This window comes from Acinonyx jubatus, chromosome B1 (genome assembly GCF_027475565.1).
Source record: "Acinonyx jubatus isolate Ajub_Pintada_27869175 chromosome B1, VMU_Ajub_asm_v1.0, whole genome shotgun sequence".
NCBI lineage: Eukaryota > Metazoa > Chordata > Mammalia > Carnivora > Felidae > Acinonyx > Acinonyx jubatus.
This window is the reverse complement of record NC_069382.1, coordinates 84,897,683-84,918,810: the sequence shown is the minus strand read 5'-3', so window position 1 is coordinate 84,918,810 and position 21,128 is coordinate 84,897,683. Positions and strand designations below refer to the sequence as shown.

The 21,128-nt window shown below is 40.6% G+C and overlaps 1 protein-coding gene across 6 annotated transcripts in view; it reads right to left on the bottom strand.

Annotated features, from left to right (window-relative positions):
- The window catches only part of ELF2 (E74 like ETS transcription factor 2), a 92,791-nt gene extending 76,175 nt beyond the window's left edge, over positions 1-16,616 (bottom strand). For all 6 annotated transcript variants that reach the window (XM_027066248.2, XM_027066264.2, XM_027066274.2 and 3 more), the window contains exon 1: positions 16,477-16,616. The gene's annotated coding sequence lies outside the window, so the exon portion shown is untranslated. The remainder of the gene's footprint in view (positions 1-16,476) is intronic.
- Between the last annotated feature and the right edge of the window lie 4,512 nt (positions 16,617-21,128).

Genomic DNA, 21,128 nt, shown 5'->3' with positions numbered 1-21,128 from the left:
AGGTATTTTCTTACATGCTTATTGCAAATCTTTCTACCCACCTTACCAACACAAACTAGAATAAAAGCTCCATTAGAGCTGAGCCATAGCTATTTTAATCAGCATTGCATATATATCTCTCAGAAATAGTGCGTAGCACATAATAGACAACAATTTTAACTCCCAACTCAACTTTTCTTGTTCTTGGCTTCCTTTTTCTATTTTACTATCTCTAATACATACACATATGTGCCCTTTGTTAAGCCACTAAATCATTTTGGGAAAAAAGTGAGCACCTTTTAACAACTATATATACAATACTGAATATAGTCAGAGTAAGTGGATAGTGATTAAAGGGGCAAAGAAATAAACATTCAGATACACACTATAAGTCAATATTAACACAAAATTAGAGTAACTTAAAAATGCCTTCCAAATTATGGCATATCGGAGTTTTTTTTAATATAGTTAGCTTATTTGAAATATATTTTCAATACATTTTCAATACAGTAAAACCTTGGTTTGGAGCATAATTCATTCCGGAAACATGCTTGTAATCCAAAGCACTTGTATACCAAAGCAAATTTCCCATAAAAAATAATGGAAATTCAGAGGATTCGTTCCATAATCCAAAACTATTCATATAAAAATGATAATGATACTGTAATATAAAACAATAAAGAAAACACAAAACATAAAAAAAATAATAAACAGATTAACCTGCACTTACCCTTGAAAATCTTTGTGGCTGGTGCAAGGGAGACAAGAGAGGAGGGCTACTGTGTAGGACAACTTTCACTGCTATCACTAATGGAATCACTGCTATCTATTGGCTCAGTGGAATCTTTTTCTGCATGGGGGCCATTGTATACACTCACATGGATGTTGACTACGGTGCAGTATTAATAAACCCTGGTCATACACTGTATTTAATGTAACTGGCAATAAGGCAGCAGAGGACAGGTTCTTTATCTGCAGGCAGCCTGACCTAGAAGGAAGCAAAGCACTCCCAAGCTTACTCTTGTATGGGAAAGCAAAGGACTGTCCATAGGTGCTTTGAAATGACAAAAAAATACACTAGTGCCAGTTGTGGGCACCTTCCAACATTCTGAAAAATCACTGATTTCTACCAAACACCATGGCCTGAGACTGAAGCATCTGAACATGGCAGACAATCACCCACAATTCTGCAGTGAGAGAGAGAGAGAGAGAGAGAGAGCAAGCAAGGGAGGGACACAGAGAGAGAGAGGGAGAGAAAGAGAGAGAGAAGAAACATTGGCTCAGTTGTGATCACGTGATGTTCGGCGTCCCGTACTACTCCTATTGCAAGACATCGCTTGTTTATCAAGTTAAAATTTATCAGAAACATTTGTTCATCTTGCAGAACACTCGCAGAACAAGTTACTCACAATCCAAAGTTTTACTGTACTAAAAATGTATGTCTTAAATATTACAGAAAAGTGCATTTTAAATATCAAAAAATACATGACAATTATAACGGGAAATATTAGAGATATTGAAAGTTACTATTCACTTTATAAAAACTATAGCTCACTTTTTTTTTTAATAACCAATAGTGGTACTTTGAAGAGGTAGTTTATCTTCAAAAATGTCATTCACATAAAACTTTGGAGGACTATACTCCACACTGTTTAATCTGAAGTAATTTGAGGTCATAATTATTTTGTGTTAATATTAGTTCGCCAAACAAAAATAATTGACTGTTTTTGCTAGTGAAGTAGGGGGGGAAAGTTATATACCGAATTATTTAGAAAGTCAGTCATCAAACAACTAACTACATCATGTTATCTGTATATTTTTTGCCTATAATTATGAACAGTTGAAAGTCTAATTTTATAATACTAACATGAATTAATTAAAATTGTTATCATAAGAATGCCTGCCATTGCTATAACTGTATTACAAATTTAAAGTTTCATAGATATGGTATTTTATTTTAGTTTTAGGTAGCTAAATTTCAACTAAGAAACATCTGGAAAGTTATTTTCCCTGCTGTTCTTTATGAAGCTAAAATCATTTAGAGAAAATTCTACATATGTTTACTCACACTCAAAAACTGTTAAAGAATAAAGTTACAACCGGGCTGTCAATTAACTCCTTCGTCCAGAATGAAGGTCACTGAAGTATTTCTCCAGTGGGTTCCCACCACATGTAGAAAAAAAAACCTAGGGGCACCTGTGTGGCTCAGTTAGTTAAACGTCTGACTTTGGGTTTTGGCTCAGGTCATGATTTCACTGTTTGTGAGTTCGAGCCCTGGGTCGGACTCTGCACTGCCAGTGCTTGGGATTCTCTCTCTTTCCCTCTCTCTCTGACCCTTCCCCGATAACCAGCTTGCTCTCTCTCAAAATAAATAAATAAACTTAAAAAAAAAAAAAAAAGGAAAAAATCTAAACTCAACATGGTCTATGTAAAGATCAACCCAGGGCTAGCCCACCCCAATTCTCTGACCTCATTCATCTCTCATCTCTTCTTCACTGGCTTGCTGAGCTCCAACTACAGTGGCCCTGTTCCTGTAACACACCAAGCTTAAGCACCTCCTATTCTCAGATTACAGGTTCTTTCAGATCATCCACAGACAGAATCTTCCTCACTTATCATGCAGATATCACCTCAAGTCCCACCCCTTCACAAAGACATTTCCATCATGATTCCCCCCTTCCAATTATATTCCAATTCCATGTAGCTTCCCTATCAGTCTCTATTTAATATCACATTACCCTATTTTGTTTCTTCATTATATTTATAAAAATTATCCTAAAATTATCCTATTCATTTATATGTCTTTGCTTCTTGTATTTTTTGGTTTTTTTTGTTTTTGAGAGAAACAGCGTGCACACAAGCAAGGAAGGGGCACAGTGAGAGGGAGAGAGAGAATCTTAAGCAGGCCCCGTGCCCAGCACGGTGCCCAACATGGGGCTCTATGTTACAACTCTGAGATCATGACCTGAGCCCAAATCAAGAGTTAGATGCTTAACCAACTGAGCCACCCAGGTGCCCCCCCTTTTGTTGTTTATATGTTCAATGCTTGTCTCCTCCACTAAAATGTAAGTTCCATAAGAACAAGTACTGCATTTATCTTGTTTACTGCAATCTTTCAAGGACCTAAAATGAATTAATATTATTATTATTAAATGTGCTAGCTGATAGGAACATTTTGATATTTTGTAACCATTCTCACACATATCGCTCTTTTAGGCTTCTTCCATTTTTTTCTACCCATTAGTACTTAACCATGAGAGAACTGGTTAACTATAAAAAATATGGACAAGCAAATATATGTTATACTGTATAATCAGTTCAGAAACTGAGCCAAGGTTTTCAGATAACGGCATATCTTTCCAATTGTACACTGATCCTACGTATCAATAAACATTAGTAATTTTAAGTAAATTGTTAGTTATGTTTAAATAAAAACTATCAGATGAAATTTAGCATTTATGAGCAATTACATTCACGCACATCATGAAATATAGATGAGAATTATTGAACATAATTTAGAAATACAACAAATATCATTTTAGGATTTAACACACAGTTTAGATATCATCTTCTATCCAAAATTTAATTTTATCTGCAATTAAAGAAACCAAGTTTACAGAATTAAAGGAGAGGATGACAACTGTAACTCAAAAAATGAGCAATCTCAATAAAGATACAGGCACTATTTTAAAAAATAGGAAAATATGGAAATTCTGGAGATGAAAAGTATAATTCAAGAGTTGGAAACTACAATCAAAATTAAAAATTCACTAACAGAGCTCAACAGCAGATTTGAGATGACAGAAGAGTCCGTGAACTTGGAGATATATTAATAGAAATTACCAATTCTGAAGAACAGAAAAAAAGAATTAAAAAAAAATGAACAGAGCCTCTGAGATTTATGGGACACCACCAAGCATCCAACCTACGTGTAATGCGAGGTCCAAAAAGGAACAGAGAAGGAGAACAGAAAAAATATTTGAAGAAATCATGGTCAAAACTTACTAAACTTTTGAAAAAATATTCATCCATAGATTCAAGTTTAATGAATCCAAAGCAGAATAAACACAAAGAGATCCACACCTAGACATACCATTATTGAAAACCAACGACAGAGAAAGTCTTGACAGCACAAAAAGAATAACTCATTGTAAACAATTGAGGTCAGAAAGCAAGAGACAACATGTTCAAGGTGCTGAATGAAAAAATTTCTGTAACAAAGAATTCTATGTCCAGCAAAACTATTCCTCAAAAATAAGGGCAAAAACAGGGGCATCTGGGAGGCTCAGTTGGTTAAGTGGTCGACTTCAGCTCAGGTCATGATCTCACAGTCTGTGGGTTCGAGCCCTGCATCAGGCTCTGTGCTGACAACTCAGAGCCTGTAGCCGACTTCAGATTCTGTGTCCCCTTCTCTCTCCCTACCCCTCCTCCCCTGCTCGTTCTCTCTCTCTCAAAAATAAACATTAAACTAATAATAATAAAATAAAGGCAAAATAAAAACAATCCCAAAAAACAAAGATTAAAATAATTCATTTATGACAAACCTGCTTATGAGAAATCTTAAAAGTCCATCCGACTGAAAGAAAATAACCAGCCCATAACCCAACTACACAAAAAGAAATAAGGAGTACCATAAAAGTCAACATATGTGTTAAGTATAAAAGACTGCGTAAGCATTTTTTTCCTCTTTTACTTGTTGTAAAACACATACAATTGCATAAAGAATATAAAGTGGTCCTGTTGGGCTTCTAACATATAAAAACTTAATATGTATGATAATACCACCAGATAGGCTAGGGGAGGAAATGGAGCAAAGTTTCTATATTTTACCATAATTAAATTGGTTAATCTGAAGTACAGTGTGACAAAGATACATACTGTATTCCCTAGAGCAAAGAAAATAATCCCAAAAATCTAGTTAAAACACTAACAAAGGAATTCAAATGATACTCTGGAAAATATCCACTAACTCCAGAAGAAAAAGATGAACAAAGAAATAAAAAAGAAATGAGACATATGATTGCAGATATAAATCTGACTATCAATGATTATATAAAATGTGAACAGAGTAAACCCTCCAATCAAAAGGCAGAAATGAAAAAAACAAAAGCAGAAATGATCACACTACTTAAAAAAACAAAGCATTTTAACTACATGCTGTCTGTAAGATACACTTTAGACTCAAAACACAAATGGGTTGAAAACCGAAGTATAGAAAAAAATCTGCAACACAAACAGTAAGTATAAGAGAGCTGGAGTGGTCCACCAATACCAGATGAAATACAACTAGACAAAGAGGAATCTTTCATAATGATAAAAGGTCTTCTTAATAGCAGTGCCCCCAAAACATAAAGCAAAAATTGACAGAACTGAAAGGAAAAATAGACACTCCAGTAATAATAGGGCTTTTAATCTCTCTCTCAATAATTGATAGTATGGCTAGACAGAAAATCAGCACAGACATTGAAGGCTTGAAAACTATCACACAACTTGACCTGTCACCTACAAAACATTCCGCCCAACAACAGCAGAACACATATTCTTTTCTAGCACACAGGGAACATTTTTCAGAAAGGATTACATACTAGGCCATAAAAATGTCTCAAAAAATTTAAAATGAGAAAATCATACAAAGTATGTTCTACTACTACAGGGGAATTAAATAAAAAATCCACAACAATGTAATTTGGGGAATCCCCAAATAATTGGAAATCAAATAATACATTTCTAAATAACCCAGAAGTCAAGACATCACAAGAAATTTAAAAATATTTAGAAGTGAATACAAATTTTAAAACGCAGAAATTTAAAAATGTACAGGATGCAGCTACCCCAGTGTTTGAAAGGAAATTTAGAGCTTTAAATGCCTGCTCAGTAAAGAAGACCTCAAATCAATAACCTACACTTCTACCTTAAGAAGCTAGAAAAAGGCACACTAAGCCCAAAATAAGCAGAATGATGAAAATTATAAAAATCAAATAGAAAGCAGTGAAATAGAAAGCAGAAAATGGAAAAAAATCAATTAAACCAAAACTTTTTTTTGAAAGTAGCAACAAAATTGACATTTAGCTAGAATGACCAAGTAAAAAAGAGAGAATACACATGCTACTAAAATAATGAAAGAGGAATACCACAAACTACACTAGTAAAATTAAAAGCACATATAGGAATACTATGAACTATATGCCAAAAATATTAAATAGCTTAGATGAAATGGACAAATCATAAGGAATACAATTACTGAAACTAACTCAAGAATAAGCAAAAAATCTGAAGAGACCCATAACAAGTAAATAAATTGAATTAACAGTTTAAAATTTTTCCAAAGGAAAAAAATCCAGGCCCAGATGCTTTCACTGGTCAATTCTATCAAATGTATTCAAGGGGGTAATAATAACCAATCATGCACACACTCTTACAGAAAATCAAAGAAGAAACACCTCTCAATTCATTCTATGAGGCTAGTACTACTATGTCACAAAATCCAAAGACATCCCAAGGAAAAAAAAACTACAGACCAGTATCTTCCATAAATATAGACACAAAAATGTTCAACTAAACATTAGCAAACCAAAGCCAGCAACATATAGTAAGAATTATATACCATGACAAAGTGAGATTTATCCTAGGACTAAGGCTGCTTTAGTATCTGAGAATCAATTAATATAATACACCATATTAATGGAATAAAATAAACCACATGATCATCTCAGACACTCAGGTGACCAGCCATACTAGTTTGTCCAGAACAGAGGGGTTTCCCAAGATGAAGGAATTTCAGTGCTAAAACCAGAACGGTCTTAGGCAAAAGGTGACAGTTGGTCATGCTAACAGATGAAGAAAAAGCATTTGGCAAAATCCGATAACGATTCATGATAAAAACTCAGGAACAAACTGGGATTAAAAAGGAATCCCTTACCAAATGTAGAGATCTGCTATACAACATTGTGCCTACAGTAAACAATACTGTACTGTACACTTAAAAAGTTTAGAAAATAGATCTCATGTTAAGTGTTCTTACCAAAAGGAAATAAAAATTTAAGTATAAGATTTATGCACTGATATTATAAAATATCACTGAGAAAAATTAAAGATCATTAAATCAAGAGAAATTTTCAAGTTCATATACTAGAAAACTCAATATTACAAGATTTGCAACTCTCCTCCAACTGATCCACAGATCCAGTGCATTCTCATCAAAATTCCAAGCCTGTTTTGCAGACATTAACAAGCTGATTCTAAAATTTTTTAAAATTTTATTTAAGTCAGTTACCATATAGTATAATAATAATTTCAGGATCAGAATTTAGTGATTCATCACTTACATATTAACATGCAGTGCTCATCCCAAGTGCCTTCCTTAGTACCCATCCCCATTTAGCCCATCCCCCCAACCACCTCCTCTCCAGCAATGCTTAATTTGTTCTCTGTATGTAAGAATTCTCTTAGAGTTTGCCTCCCTCTGTTTTATCTTATTGTTCCTTCCCTTCCCCTTATGTTCTTTTATTTCTTAAATTCCACATACAAATTAAATCATATGATATCTGTCTTTCTCTGACTGACTTATTTCACTTAGCATAATACCCTCCAGTTCCATCAGTGTTGTTGAAAATGGCAAGATTTCATTCTTTTTGATTGCTGAGTAATATTCCAGTGTGTGTGTGTGTGTGTGTGTGTGTGTGTGTGTGTGTACCACATCTTCTTTATACATTCATCAGTTATATGGACATTTGGGCTCTTTCCACAATATGATCCTAAAATTTGTATATAGGGCCTAGAAGAGCCATAACTTTTAAAAAGAAGAAAAGGGGGCGCCTGGGTGGCTCAGTCGGTTAAGCGGCCGACTTTGGCTCAGGTCATGATCTCACGGTGAGTTCAAGCCCCGCGTCAGGTTCTGTGCTGACAGCTCAGAGCCTGGAGCCTGTTTCGGATTCTGTGTCTCCCTCTCTCTGACTGCCCCCCCACCCCGTTCATGCTCTGTCTCTCTGTCTCAAAAATAAATAAACGTTAAAAACAAAAATTTAGAAAAAATAAAAATAAAAAGAAGAAAAGAAGAACAAAATTGGAGGGCTTATACTACCTGGTTTCATAAGTTACCACAGAGCACAAAAATCAAGTCACAGTAGTAAAAACATAAAGATAGACATATAGAGGGGCGCGTGGGTGGCTCAGTTGGTTGAGCATCCTACTCTTGGTTTTGGCTCAGGTCATGGTCTCATGGTGTGTGGGTTTGAGCCCCGCATCAGGCTCTGTGCTGACAGTGTGGAGCCTGTTTGGGATTCTCTCTTTCTCCCTTTCTCTCTGTTCCTCCCCAACTCATGCTCTCTCTCTCTCTCAAAAATAAACTTAAAAAGCTGTAAAAATTTAAAAATAAATTTAAAAAAAAGACAGACATAGATAATGGAACAGAATTGAGTGCCACATTTATAATCAATGGAGAAATGATATTTTTTCAACATAGATACGTTGTCTTTTCAACAAACTGTGCTAAGAGAATCCATATACAACAGATGAATTTAGACCCTTCATGCCATACATAAAAATTAACTGAAAATAGATCCAAAATCTAAGAGCGAAAATTATAAAAGATCTAGAAGAAAACAAAAGAGAAAATCCTCAATATCTTGGATTAGGCAAAGAGTTCTTACAACAAAAGAATGATCTATAGGGGCACGTGGGTGGCTCAGTCAGTTAAGCGTCTGACTTCAGCTCAGGTCATGATCTCACAGCTTGTGGGTTTGAGCCCCATGTCGCACTCTGTGCTGACAGCTCAGAGCCTGGATGGAGCCTGCTTCGGACTCTGTGTCTCCCTCTCTCTCTGCCCCTACCTCTCCCTCTCTCTCTCTCTCTCTCAAAAAACTAATAAACATTAAAAAAAAATTTAATGATCTATAAAAGAAAAAAAGTGGGAAATTAAACTCCATCAAAATTAAAATTTGGGGGAAGGGGGCTCCTGGCTGGCTCAGTCAGTAGAGCATATGACTCTTGACTGTGAGGTCATGAGTTCAAGCCCCACACTGGGCCTAGAGCTTACTTAAAGAATAAAAACTCTAGGGGTACTGGGTGGCTCAGTCAGTTGAGTGTCTGACTTCAGCTCAGTTTATCATCTCGCGGTTTGTGGGTTCGGGCCCCATGTCAGGCTTTGTGCTGACAGCATGGAGCCTGCTTCAGATTCTCTGTCTCCATCTCTTTCTGCCCCTCTCCTGCTCTCTCTCTCTCTCTCAAAAATGAACATTAAAAATCTGAAAAAATTAAAAAATTAAAACTCTAAAAAAAAAGTTTAATTATTGCACTTCAAAGGCCTCCAATAAAAAAATGAAAAGACAAGCCACAGACGAGGAGAAAATATGTGCAAATCATGTATCTAATAAAGGACTCTTACATCCAGAATATATAACTTTTACAACTCTATAATAATATTTTTTTAAAACAGGCAAAAGATTTGAATGGTTATTTCAACAAAAGGGATATATGAATGAATAATTACATGAAATGCTCAATGCCTTGAGTCTTTAAGAAAATGTGAATTTAAACCACAATAAGTTAACCACTTCATACCTACTAGAATAGCTATAACAAAAAAGACAGACAATAACTAGTGTTGACAAGGATGTGAAGAAACTGGAACTCTCTTACGCTGCTGTTTGAAACGTAAACATATGGCCACTTTAGAAAACAGTTTGGCAGGTTCTTAAACAGTTAAATAGATAAGCCAGCAATTCTATTCCTAGTATCTACCCAAGAGAATGAAAGCATATATTCACATAAAGACTTGTATTCAAATGTTCAAGCTGCATTATTTGCAACAGTCAAAACTGGAAACCATCCAAATGCCTACCAACTGGTCAATAATAAACAAGATGTTGTATATCCATACAGTAGAATACTATTCAGCAATAAAAAGGAACAAAATACTGGTACATGCTACAATATTGATAAACCCCAAAAAACATTATGCTAAGTGAAAGAAGGCCGATGTTTCTTGTGTGATTCCATTCCTATGAACTACCCAGAAAAGGCAAATCTATAGAGACAAAACACAAGTCAGTGGTTGCCTGGGATGGGGGTGGGGGATTGAGGGTAAATGCAAACAGACTAGAAGTAATTTTGGGGAGGGGACAAAAATGTTCTGAAACTGGCTTGTAAGTTTAAACCAGTCCTGCTGTCAGTCTGTGGGAGTCAGATACTGTGCATCCCACTCAGTCTCTGCCATCGCTGTCTCCCACCATGTTGAAGATGAGCTCCACTTCTCCATCCCTAGGATAGACCACCTGGAGCTGGCCTCCCTGGCCTCCCATTGGCCCAGTGCTGAGTCCAGCAACTTCACGCATATAAAGCTCTGTCCCGATCACCAAGCAGGACCTGGTGGCCTGAGAAGACCCTGGGCCCTCCCCTTGGCTGGCTGGGCCACCAGGCTCCCTCCCCTGATTCTGGGGAGTCCCAGGGGAGTGTCATCTCCCCAGTCCTCTCTTACAGACCTTTCTTTGCTGAATTAAAGTTTGTAAGAAGAAAGAAAGAAAGAAAGAAAGAAAGAAAGAAAGAAAGAAAGAAAGAAAGAAAGGAAGGAAGAAAGAAAGAAAAGAAAAGAAAACTGGCTTATAATGACAGTATAACAATTCTATATGTTTACTAAAAATAACTGAATTGTTTTTATGGCTGAATAATATTGCATTGTGTATATATATTTATACACTGCATTTTCTTTTTTTAATGTTTATTTATTTTGAGAGAGAGTGCACACGCACACACAAGAGACGGAAGGGCAAAGAGAGAGGGAGACAGAGAATACAAAGCAGGTCTGTGCTGTCAGCCGAGAGCCCGATGCAGGGCTCAATCTCAAGAACCGTGAGATGAAAACTTGAGCTGAAATCAAGAGTCGAGCGTCTAACTGACTGAGCCACCCAGGCACCCCTATACCACATATTATTTATCTATTCATCAGTCGATGGACATTTGGCCTCTTTCCATAATGTGGCTATTGTTGATACTGCTGCTATAAACATTGGGGTACATGTACCCCTTCGAATCAGTATTTTTGTATCCTTTGGGTAAATACCTACTAGTGCAATTGCTGGGCAGTAGGGTAGTTCTATTTTTAACTTTTTGAGGAACCTCAAAAAGTTTTCCAGAGTGGCTGTACCAGTTTGCATTCCCACCAACAGCAAAAGAGGGTTCCTCTTTCTCTGCATCCTCACCAACATCTGTTGTTTCCTGTGTTGTTAATTTTAGCCATTCTGACAGGTGTAAGGTAGTATATCATTCTAGTTTGGGAAAAACAAATAAAAATAAAAATAAAATTAACTGAATTGTGCACTCAAAATGGATTCATTTTGGGCTTTAAATAACTCAAGATACTAATTTTTTAAATTGAAGTGTAGCTGACATATTAGTTTCAAGTGTATGACATAGAAATTTAACATTTACATAGATTACAGAGCAATCATCACAATAAATCTAGCTACCATCTATCACCACCATACAAGGTTGTTACAGATTAATTATATTTCTTGTGCTCTACATTGAATATTTATGTCTTAATTTATTTTACAACTGGAAGTTGGTACCTTCTAACTCCTTCCCCTATTTTTTCCATCCCCTTGTCCCCCCTCCCCTCTGGCAACCACCAAATTGTTCTGTGTATCTATGGGCCTGTTTCTGTTTTGTTGTTCATTTTTTTTGTTGTTCATTTGATATAAGTAATATCATACAGTATTTGCCTCTGACTTATTTCACGTAGTATAATACCTCCTAGATCCATTCACGTTGTTGCAAATGGCAAGATTTCACTCTTTTTTATGGTTAAGTAATATTCTACTGTCTATATACCACATCTTTATCCGTTCATGTATTGATGGACACTCAGGTTGCTTCCATATCTTGCCCATACTAAGTAATGCTGCTATGAACACAGGGTGCGTATATCTTTTAAAATTAGTATTTTCATTTTCTTCAAATAACCAGAAGTGGATTTGCCGGACTGTACGATAGTCCTACTTTTATTTTGCAGAAACTCCATAGTGTTTTCCATAGTAGCTACACCATTTTGCATTCCCATGAACACTACACAAGAGCTCTCTTTCCTCCACATCCTTGCCAACCCTTGTTATTTCTTGTCTTTTTGATAGTAGCCATTCTAACATGTGTGAAGTGATATCTCATTGTTGTTTCGACCTGCATTTCCTTGATGATTAGGGATGTTGAGCACCTTTTCGTGTGTCTGTTTGCCACCTGTATGTCTTTTTGGAGAAATGTCTATTTGGGTTCTCTGCCCATTTTTTAATTGGATTTTTTAATATATTGAGTTGTAAGTTCTTTCTATATTTTGGAATATTGACCCCTTATCAGTTACATCATTTACAAGTATCATCTCCCATTCAGGAGGTTGCCTTTTCATTCTGTTGATGGTCTCCTTCACTAATGGTTTCATCAGCTTTTTTTTTTTTTATTTAAAAAAATGTTTTTTAATGTTTATTTATTTTTGAGACAGAGCATGAGCGAGGGGGGGGGGGGGCAGAGAGAGAGGGAGACACAGAATCCAAAGCAGGCTCCGGGCTCTGAGTTGTCAGCACAGAGCCCGACGTGGGGCTCGAACCTGTCAGCCGTGAGATCGTGACCTGAGCCGAAGTCAGACGCTCAACCGACTGAGCCACCCAGGTGCCCCTTCATCAGCTTTTCAGTCTGATGTAGTCCTACTTACTTTTCTTTTGCTGCCCTTACCTGAGGAGACAGATGCAAAAAAATACTGCTCAGGCACATGTCCAAAAGTTTACTGTTTATGTTTGCTTCAGGATTTTTATGGTTTTTGGTTTTACATTTAAGTCTTTAATCCACTTTGAGTTTATTTTCCTATGTAAGAAAGTGGTCCAGGGGCACCTGAATGGCTCAATCTGTGGAGTACTCAGCTCTTGATCTCAGGGTAATGAGTTCAGGCTTCACACTGGATGTAGAACTTACTTAAAAAATAAAAAATAGAGCACCGGGGTGCCTCAGTCGGTTAAGCATCCGACTGCAGCTCAGGTCATGATCTCACAGTTTGTGTGAGTTCAGGCCCCCTGTCAGGCTCTGTGCTGACAGCTCAGAGCCTGGAGCCTGCTTCGGATTCTGTGTTTCCCTCTCTCTCTGCCCCTTTCCTGCTCACACTGTCTCTGTCTCTCTCTCTCAAAAATAAAACATTTAAAAATTTTTAAATTAAATAAGCAATAAAATAATAAAGTGGTCCAGTTTCATTCTTTTGCCATGTAGTTGTCCAATTTTCCCAGCACCATGTATTGAAGAGACTGTCTTTTCCCTGTGGTAGCTTCTGGCCTCCTCTGCTGAAGATTAATTAACTTTATAAGCATGGGTTTGTTTCTGGACTCTACTCTGTTCTATTGATCTAGGTGTCTGTTTTTGTGCAAGTACCATACCATTTTGACTACTATAGCTTTGTAGTATAGTTTGAAATCAGGGAGCCTGGTATCTTTAGGTTTGTTCTTCTTTCACAAGACTGCTTGGGCTATATGGGGTCTTTTGTGGTTCTATACAAATTTTGGGATTATCTGTTCTACTTCTACAAAAAAAAATGCCATTGGAATTTTGATAGAGATTACACTGAATCTGTAGATTGCTTTGGATAATATGGACATTTTAACAATATTAATTCTTATAATCCATGAGTATGGTTTATCTTTCCATTTGTTTGTATTATCTTTAATTTCTTTCATCAATGTTTTACGGTTTTCAGAGTAATGTCTTTTAACTCCTTGGTTAAATTTACTCCTTGGTATTTTATTCTTTTTAAAAAAAAATTTTTTTTAATGTTTATTTTTGAGAGAGAGGGAGAGAGACAAAGAGAGTGTGCATGCATGGGGGAGGGGCAAAGAGAGAGGAAGACACAGAATCTGAAGCAGACTCCAGGCTCCACAGTCAGCACAGAGCCTGACACAGGGCTCGAATTCACAAACCACAAGATCATGACCTGACTCAAAGTTGCTTAACTGACTGAGCCAACCAGGCACCCCAGTATCTTAATCTTTTTGATGCAATTGTGAATGGGATTGTTTTCTTAATCTCTCTTTCTGATAGTTCATTATTAGTGTATGGAAATGCAACAGACTTGTGCATATTAATTTTCTATGCTGTGTACATACCTAAGAGAAATGAAAACACAGCCACACAAAAACTAATACAAAAATGTTCACAGTGGCATTGTTTATAATAGCTAAAAAGTGGAAACTCAAATGTCCAACTAATAGATTAATAATGTGGTACATCCATATAATAGACTATTACTCAGCAATAAAAATAATGACACATGCTACAACATGTGAACTTTGAAAACTTTATGCTAAGTGAAAGAAACCAGTCATGAAAAATCACATATTGTATGACTCCATTTATATAAAATGCCCAGAATAAGCAAATCTATAGAGACAGATGAGTGGTTGCCTAGAGCTGGGAATCTTGGGGGGGTGGGGGGAGGGGGAGGGGAGTAACCACTAAACCGTACAGAGCTACTTTTCCCATAATGAAAATGTTCCAAAACTGATTATGGTGATGGTTGCACAACTCTGTGAATATATTCAAAATTACTGTACACTTTAAATTGCTGAACTGAATGGTATATGAATTATATCTCAATAAAACTGCTACAAAAAAAAAACCACTGGTGTACAATCTATGAGTAGGTAAAGCCATCAACACTGGTAGGACTACCACAGCCAAAGTTACCAATCTATTTATTTAGGACAAAAAAATCTCAAAGTTACAAACACCTTCCAATCATACTGATTATTTTGTAAATGAGTATACATCTGAAATGAGAAGCAATGATTAATCAAAGTAATTAGTTAAGTCACTAACCTTAAAAAATAAATTTGACATTAAATATTCAGATTTCAAATGCCCAAGATACTTCAATTTTCTACTTCATGTGTTTCCTAGGAGATAGTTCATTGACAGTCATATGAACGCCCTGCATAAACTGGATTGCCCTACATATATATGTATATGTATACACATATATATGTAAAGTTTAATCATTCCTTAATTCCTTAAATGAAATTCAATAATTTCCAGGCTTATATAAAATCATTCTACCTTTTAAAGAGAGGAAGAAACTCTGATACGAAAATATCCAATTCTACGTTGGTAAACTGTACATTCTTCTGTGATTCTGGCACTATAGAAAGTGCATAATTTGCCTCTCCATACTGACTCATAGGTAAAAAGAAAAGCAAATCTGATTACCAAAGACAAGATTACTGTTTTATCATCACTGGATTAAAATTAAAGCCCCAAAGCTAAAGTAAAATGTTCATGAACGGGGGAAATTTTAGTTTTAGAATGAAGAGCCCCCCCCCCCCCCACTCATTTAAACAAGTACTAAGAACTTAAAGGTGGTTCTGCAGCTAATCTAGCTCCCAGAAAGAGAGCCCAGGATGCTGGCACATAAGAAACTGCAATCGGGATTACTCTTGGCCTTATGGAATATTTTTTCTGTCCTTTATCGACGTGGAATAAAAATGCCCAACGGAGCGGGGTCTGGGGTCGGAGGTCGGGGGAGGGGGGGGGGGCGCCTCGGCTACCTTGCTCTCAAAGCTGCTCCGTCAGTCAGCACCAACCCTAGCAGAGCCCTAACCGTTCCTTTCCCGCGCCCCCAAACATCCAGTAGCACGGTCCCAAGGGGACAGCTTCCCCAACAGAGGATCCAGAAGGCGGTCATTGGACGCGCGTGTTACCGAGCCCGTTTTTGTTTGGTTTAAAAAACAGATTCCTATCACAGCCAAACCTCCCTACCCCCAGGGGAATTGGGGGAAGTGGCAGCAAGGGGCCGGAGTGGAAAGTGAGAATAAAAGAAGAACCGAGTACAACCTGCCAGGCAAGCTAGCCGCGGAGAGAAGGAAAGGTAAGAGGCGGCGATAAGGCCGGACGGGGAAGGAAACTGGTTTCCAGCCCTCCACGCCACCCCGAGCGGCCCGAGCCTTCCAGGACCCGCCCCGATCTCGCTGCCCTGCCCCGGCGCCGGCCGCAGCCTCCCGCCCTACCCGACCCTCCCAGGACGCGCTTCCTCCGGAGCCGGACCCCCGCCCTGGCCTCCCCGCGGGATAAGGCGGGTCAGTTCAGTCCGCTTCTCGGCAGAGGTGACTCGCGCGGAGATGTAAACACAGCGAGACCAGCTGCGCTCGGCCCATCCCCCCCCCCCTCCGCCGGGGTCCGTAACCTCTTCCCTCAGCCCTGCCCCGCGCCCTGTGCTCCCCGCGGGCAGGCGCGCAGCGCGCCTTCCCCTTTCTCCAAGTCCCGCTTCCCGACCGTTGCCTGGGGGCACTGAGCCCCCTTCCCCAGTTCCTAGCCGTTGTCACCGCCACAGCCTCCGGAAAACCCTCGGCAAACCCCGGAGCAAACAACACAGGCGCGGGGCGGGGGTGCGGAGGGAGGAGGAGGCACTCGGGACGGCGAGGCTTTATCGCCGCGCCCTCCGCGCTCCCTCCCACCAGCCTCGGCTGCCCGCGCTCTTACCTGCTCTCCGCGTCGCCCGGGAAGACCACGGCGTCGCTTTCCCTCCCGGCAGGGCCGAGGACTAGCACCGCCGCCGCCGCTGGCCGGGCGTCCCGAGGGAGCCGGGGCCTCCCCGGCAGCCCGAGCCGCTCCAGTGGGAGAAGAGGAAACAAAACAGCGGCGAGCCGGCCCGCGCAGCGCCCCCCGCCCGCGCCGCCCCACGGATCCCCAACCGCCGAGGCGACGGCGGCGACACAGAGCCCGGCGCGGGGAGCAATGGTGGCCCCCGCCCTCGCCCCGCTCCCGGCCCCCTCCCTCCACCCCCCGCTTCAGCTCCTCCCCCTCGGCCTCCTACCGCCGCCACCAGGACACTCGAGTCCGCCTCCCCCACCCCGCCCGCTCCGAGCGCTCCTCCCCTCCCCACGCGGCGAGGGGGGGGGGGGGGCAGCACAGCCAGTCACCGCTGCGTCTGTCAAACCAGGGCTGGCTATTTATACCCGGCAGGGCCCCACCGGCCCCCTAACCGGCCAACCTGCTTCGGTGGCTGTCTCGACTCTCGCCCGTCCCTTATCCCCCAACTTCTACCAAACCCGCCTTCTCAGGTAAAGACTCTGGGCACTTGTCCCGCGCCCTGCTCTGGGCTCCCCCATCCCACTCTCCAACCCCGGACTGGTGCCGGAGCCCCAAGACGCGGGCAGGCGCGTGGGGGTGGCGGGGCCGCGCGTGCACCTGCAGCGCCCGCCCGCTTCTCCCAGCTGGCCGGGACCGCACGCACACACCCTCGCCACTCTCAGAAGCCTCCGCGGGCCCTGGCTGTCACTCCATCCCCAGCTCTGGACTCCCGCCCTTCTCCAGGGACTGTTCCGCACTCGGGCAGTCTGACAGTTACCGGGGGCCGGGGGCGGGAGAAACTCCTAGCCCTTTCCACTCTCCACTCAGCCTGGGCTAAGTAAAAGGTGGGGGTGCGAGCGCGCCGCCAGCCCCGCCCCGGCCCCTCCTCGGTCAGTGACGCTTGTGGCGCACCGCCCCTCCAACCTCGCGCCCTCGGCGCCGCCCGCTCCTCCTCCTCGCTCGCAGGCGCCCGGCCTTGTACACCCGCGACCCCGCCCCATTCCCAGAAATTACCACCCGCCCAACGGCCGGGCCGCGCGGCGGTTGGTGCCCGCGTTTGCTGACGGTCGGGTGGCGGGGCTCAGCGCGCAGCTGCGGAGCGCGGCGGGCGGCCCCTTGGCGCTGCCCCCCGAGCTGCGGGCGCCCGCACCAAGCCATTGTCGCTCCTCGCTCGGTCAGCTCGGTTGAGTAACTCAAGTCCGAGTATTGTTGGTGCGAGAATGCGGGAGTGTGTTGGTGCGGGGGTATTTTGGTCGCAGTGCCTAACGAATTCTAAAATGAAAACCCAGCAGTAGCTGCATGCTTCTGGTTTCCCCACTTTCACACAAAGGGGAACCTCTGAGCAGGGCACTCACGCGCCTTCAAATGCATAAAAGCCAATGACACGGTGTCCTGGACTGTCCTGCGTTTGGAGCGCCTCACTAATGATCTTTCTTACGCACAGTTAAGCCTACAAACGCAAAGTTGTGGCACAATCTATTCCCCCACCACCACGCTTCGCCGCCGCCGCATTTTCTTGTATTTGTTTCTTTAACAAAGAGCGATGACTGTCCCGGTGTGTGGAGGGACTAATTCTAGCCCTCTGTCGGGCTCCTGCAGCCCCACTCCGATAGACCTGGCGCAGTATTCGCCAGGTTCATTTCTGGACTCCAGCCTTAGTCTTTTTGCAGTTCCAGAACCAGCCAGGAGAGAAAAGAAAACCCTAAGGAATACAAGTGATAGCTGTTCTTGAAAGTAACGTGGGAACCATGGAAATAACCTTAGAGCAGGTCTCAAATGTCAGAGGACCACAGGAGGCCCCACTCATTTGTCTTTGAAGAACCTAAGAATTTAATGATCTCTTTCTTTTTTAAAGCTATTAATGCCTTTTTATTTACTGGGGGTGCGGAGGTGGGAGTGGGATTCTTCCTTTCCTGTCTGAAAAAGCAACTCTGGTGACTCCTTCATAGATTTTTACTTTGAAATGTAGGGGGAGACTGGATAGCAAATAGGGTTAGTCAAAGAGATCTTCTGAACTCTGATGAAGTTTTATGAATTCCTGAGTTCTAAAACATGGCGACTCGGCATTCTTTTGAACTAAAGAATTCAAAACTTTAACACACACACACACACAAAACAACAGAATACTACAAACCTAGCACCCTTTCTAGGGCAGTATTTTTAATCTTCTATTTCCAAAAATAGGGAACCGTTGTCCACTGGATATTTGTAAGGAATTAATTATACTACTGAATGTCTATGACATTAACATGTCATATAAGGAGCATGCAAGGACAAAGCCTAATTCCTATAGTTAGGAACAGATCTCACCTGCTGGGTGAAATCATTCCAGTTTTCAGCTACCATGAGAAGAAACGTCTCTCTCCAACTGCCAATTGGAAGTAAACTGGAAAGTCCCAGGCAGATAACAATGGTAAATAACATCATGTTTCCAATTCTTCAGTGCATGTTCTTTAAAATGTGGCTTTGCATTTCTCCTGATTGGAGATAGAAAGTTTCTCCACCCCACTGATGTCGGGCTTAGATTATTCCACTTGCTTTTGGCTGAAGGAATATGGGCAGAAGTGACAGTGTAACAGTTCTGAGCCTGTTTTTAGGAGATTTTGCATGTTTCTGCTTGCCTCCCTCCCACACTTGCCTTTCACAATGTGAAGAACATGACTTGGTAGTCTGCTGGGACAAGAAGAATGAGAGACATGAGGTGGTCTAGAACCATCCCCAACTTGGAGCCAGTGACCTGCCGAAAAAAATCCTTGTTTTAAACACTGTGTTTTGGAGTGGTTTTTTTACCCAGAATTAGTTTTCCAATCACTGACTAGTGGAATAGGAGACGGAGCAATCTGCTTTCTTAGTACTGGCCTTGAAGGTGCCAAACTTAGGTCTTTGGGGTTAGCTCTTTGAGAGTGGGTCTTGGAAAAACACATCCTTTGTGGAAGCTAGCCAAGTAAGAAACTGAAAAAGTTTGTAGCAAACATTCTGAAGACCTCAGGTTCAGTAGGAAAGGGGTGATGTGGTCAGTAGTCCTAGTTAATGATCATAGAATAAGAGGTCTCCGGGTTGTAACTCAATTGCTCTTGCCTCTTTTTTTTATTATACAATTTATTTTTTAATTATGCAAGTGTCTCATTAATACATTCTCATCGTCAATTTTCAAATAATACAAAACAGACTTTTTAAAAACCAAGTCTCCTCATTTCCTTCTCGATTTCCCTTTCCACTCCTCACCCTTCACACATATCTGTCATTACACACCTCTACCCTTCCACAGGTAACCATAAATGATAGTTTAGCATTTCAGCTTCCTGACATTTTCCATGCATTTATATACATATACATGCAATTATGTAGACTAACTAGAAATGAAATGGTATAATGTGTGTATTAGATAGAATGCCTCTGTACTTCTTTTCTGTTTATTTACCCTTTATTCTCTCTTATTTACCTAAGAAAGTATTTTTAAAGTTCCAGCCTGGCTTTAGTATGGTAGATTAACCAGGAGAAGAGGTTTTTCCCCCTTTTATATCAGAATGTTAAATGGGAAAAGGACCTTTTAGGGCCAGTTTAGGGATGGGAGTGATATCATGAGGAACACCAAAGAAGACTAAATTCTCCTACTGGTAGCCAGTAAATCATTGCCCTTCCCAAACTGGAAATTCTCTTTCTTGAGATAATCCTTGGACACTTTGAGTTACAGCTGATTAAATAATGCTATATTCTCTTACAACATTTCGAAGTGAGTAGTCCAAGAGAAGGGAATTCTGTGCTGTGTTTTCTGACCTAGCCTCAAGAGTCACACACGCACATGCACACCTGTGCCTTACCACCAGTGAAGATCCCTGGGGCCATGTTGGAAGTGAGCTACTACAAGGGCATTCTGCAGTAGTAAATTTTGAATTACTGATACAGCCTTTAAACCTGTTGGATTCCCTCATTACAGATGGGCAAATCCCCAGGTTACCACCAATTATGTAGACTTTCAAGAACAACCAGAAAAATCTCTTCTTTTGCTTCTCCCTAAAGAATGAGTGGTCTGGGCGCTATTGTCCAAGTTTTATTCTGGTATTAGCCTACCTTATTTATAAGCCACTGTATCCATCCCTCCCACCACCCCTTTCTGGGCTTCTATGAAAATATTATTCATAACTCTCCCATACTCTGGTTCTGAAAGGGACTGAGTCTCCAGACTCGCTTTTGTTTGAGGTATCATTTTGCCTTGTATGAATTAGAATCTCTTAAATGTCATATGTTAAACAAGTTATAAGAGGCTTTCTTCAGAGAATGGTCAAAAACAAAATAATTTCAGGGGGGACATGTTAAGTTTCCAGAATCCAATGAAACAATTCTTGAAAATGAAATTTGCATCATCAAATGCCATCAGAAAGTACCAAGTTTTGAATATGGAAGAGAAGTTAAATCTACATGAGTTGCACATGTAATTTTACCATGGAATGTTTTCTAATAAAATAAGTACTTAAAGTCATTTCATACTTTGAGTTCTTGATATATTTTTAAAGCAGCCTTCTCTTTAAGATAGTACTTTACTTGGAAGCATTTTATTAATT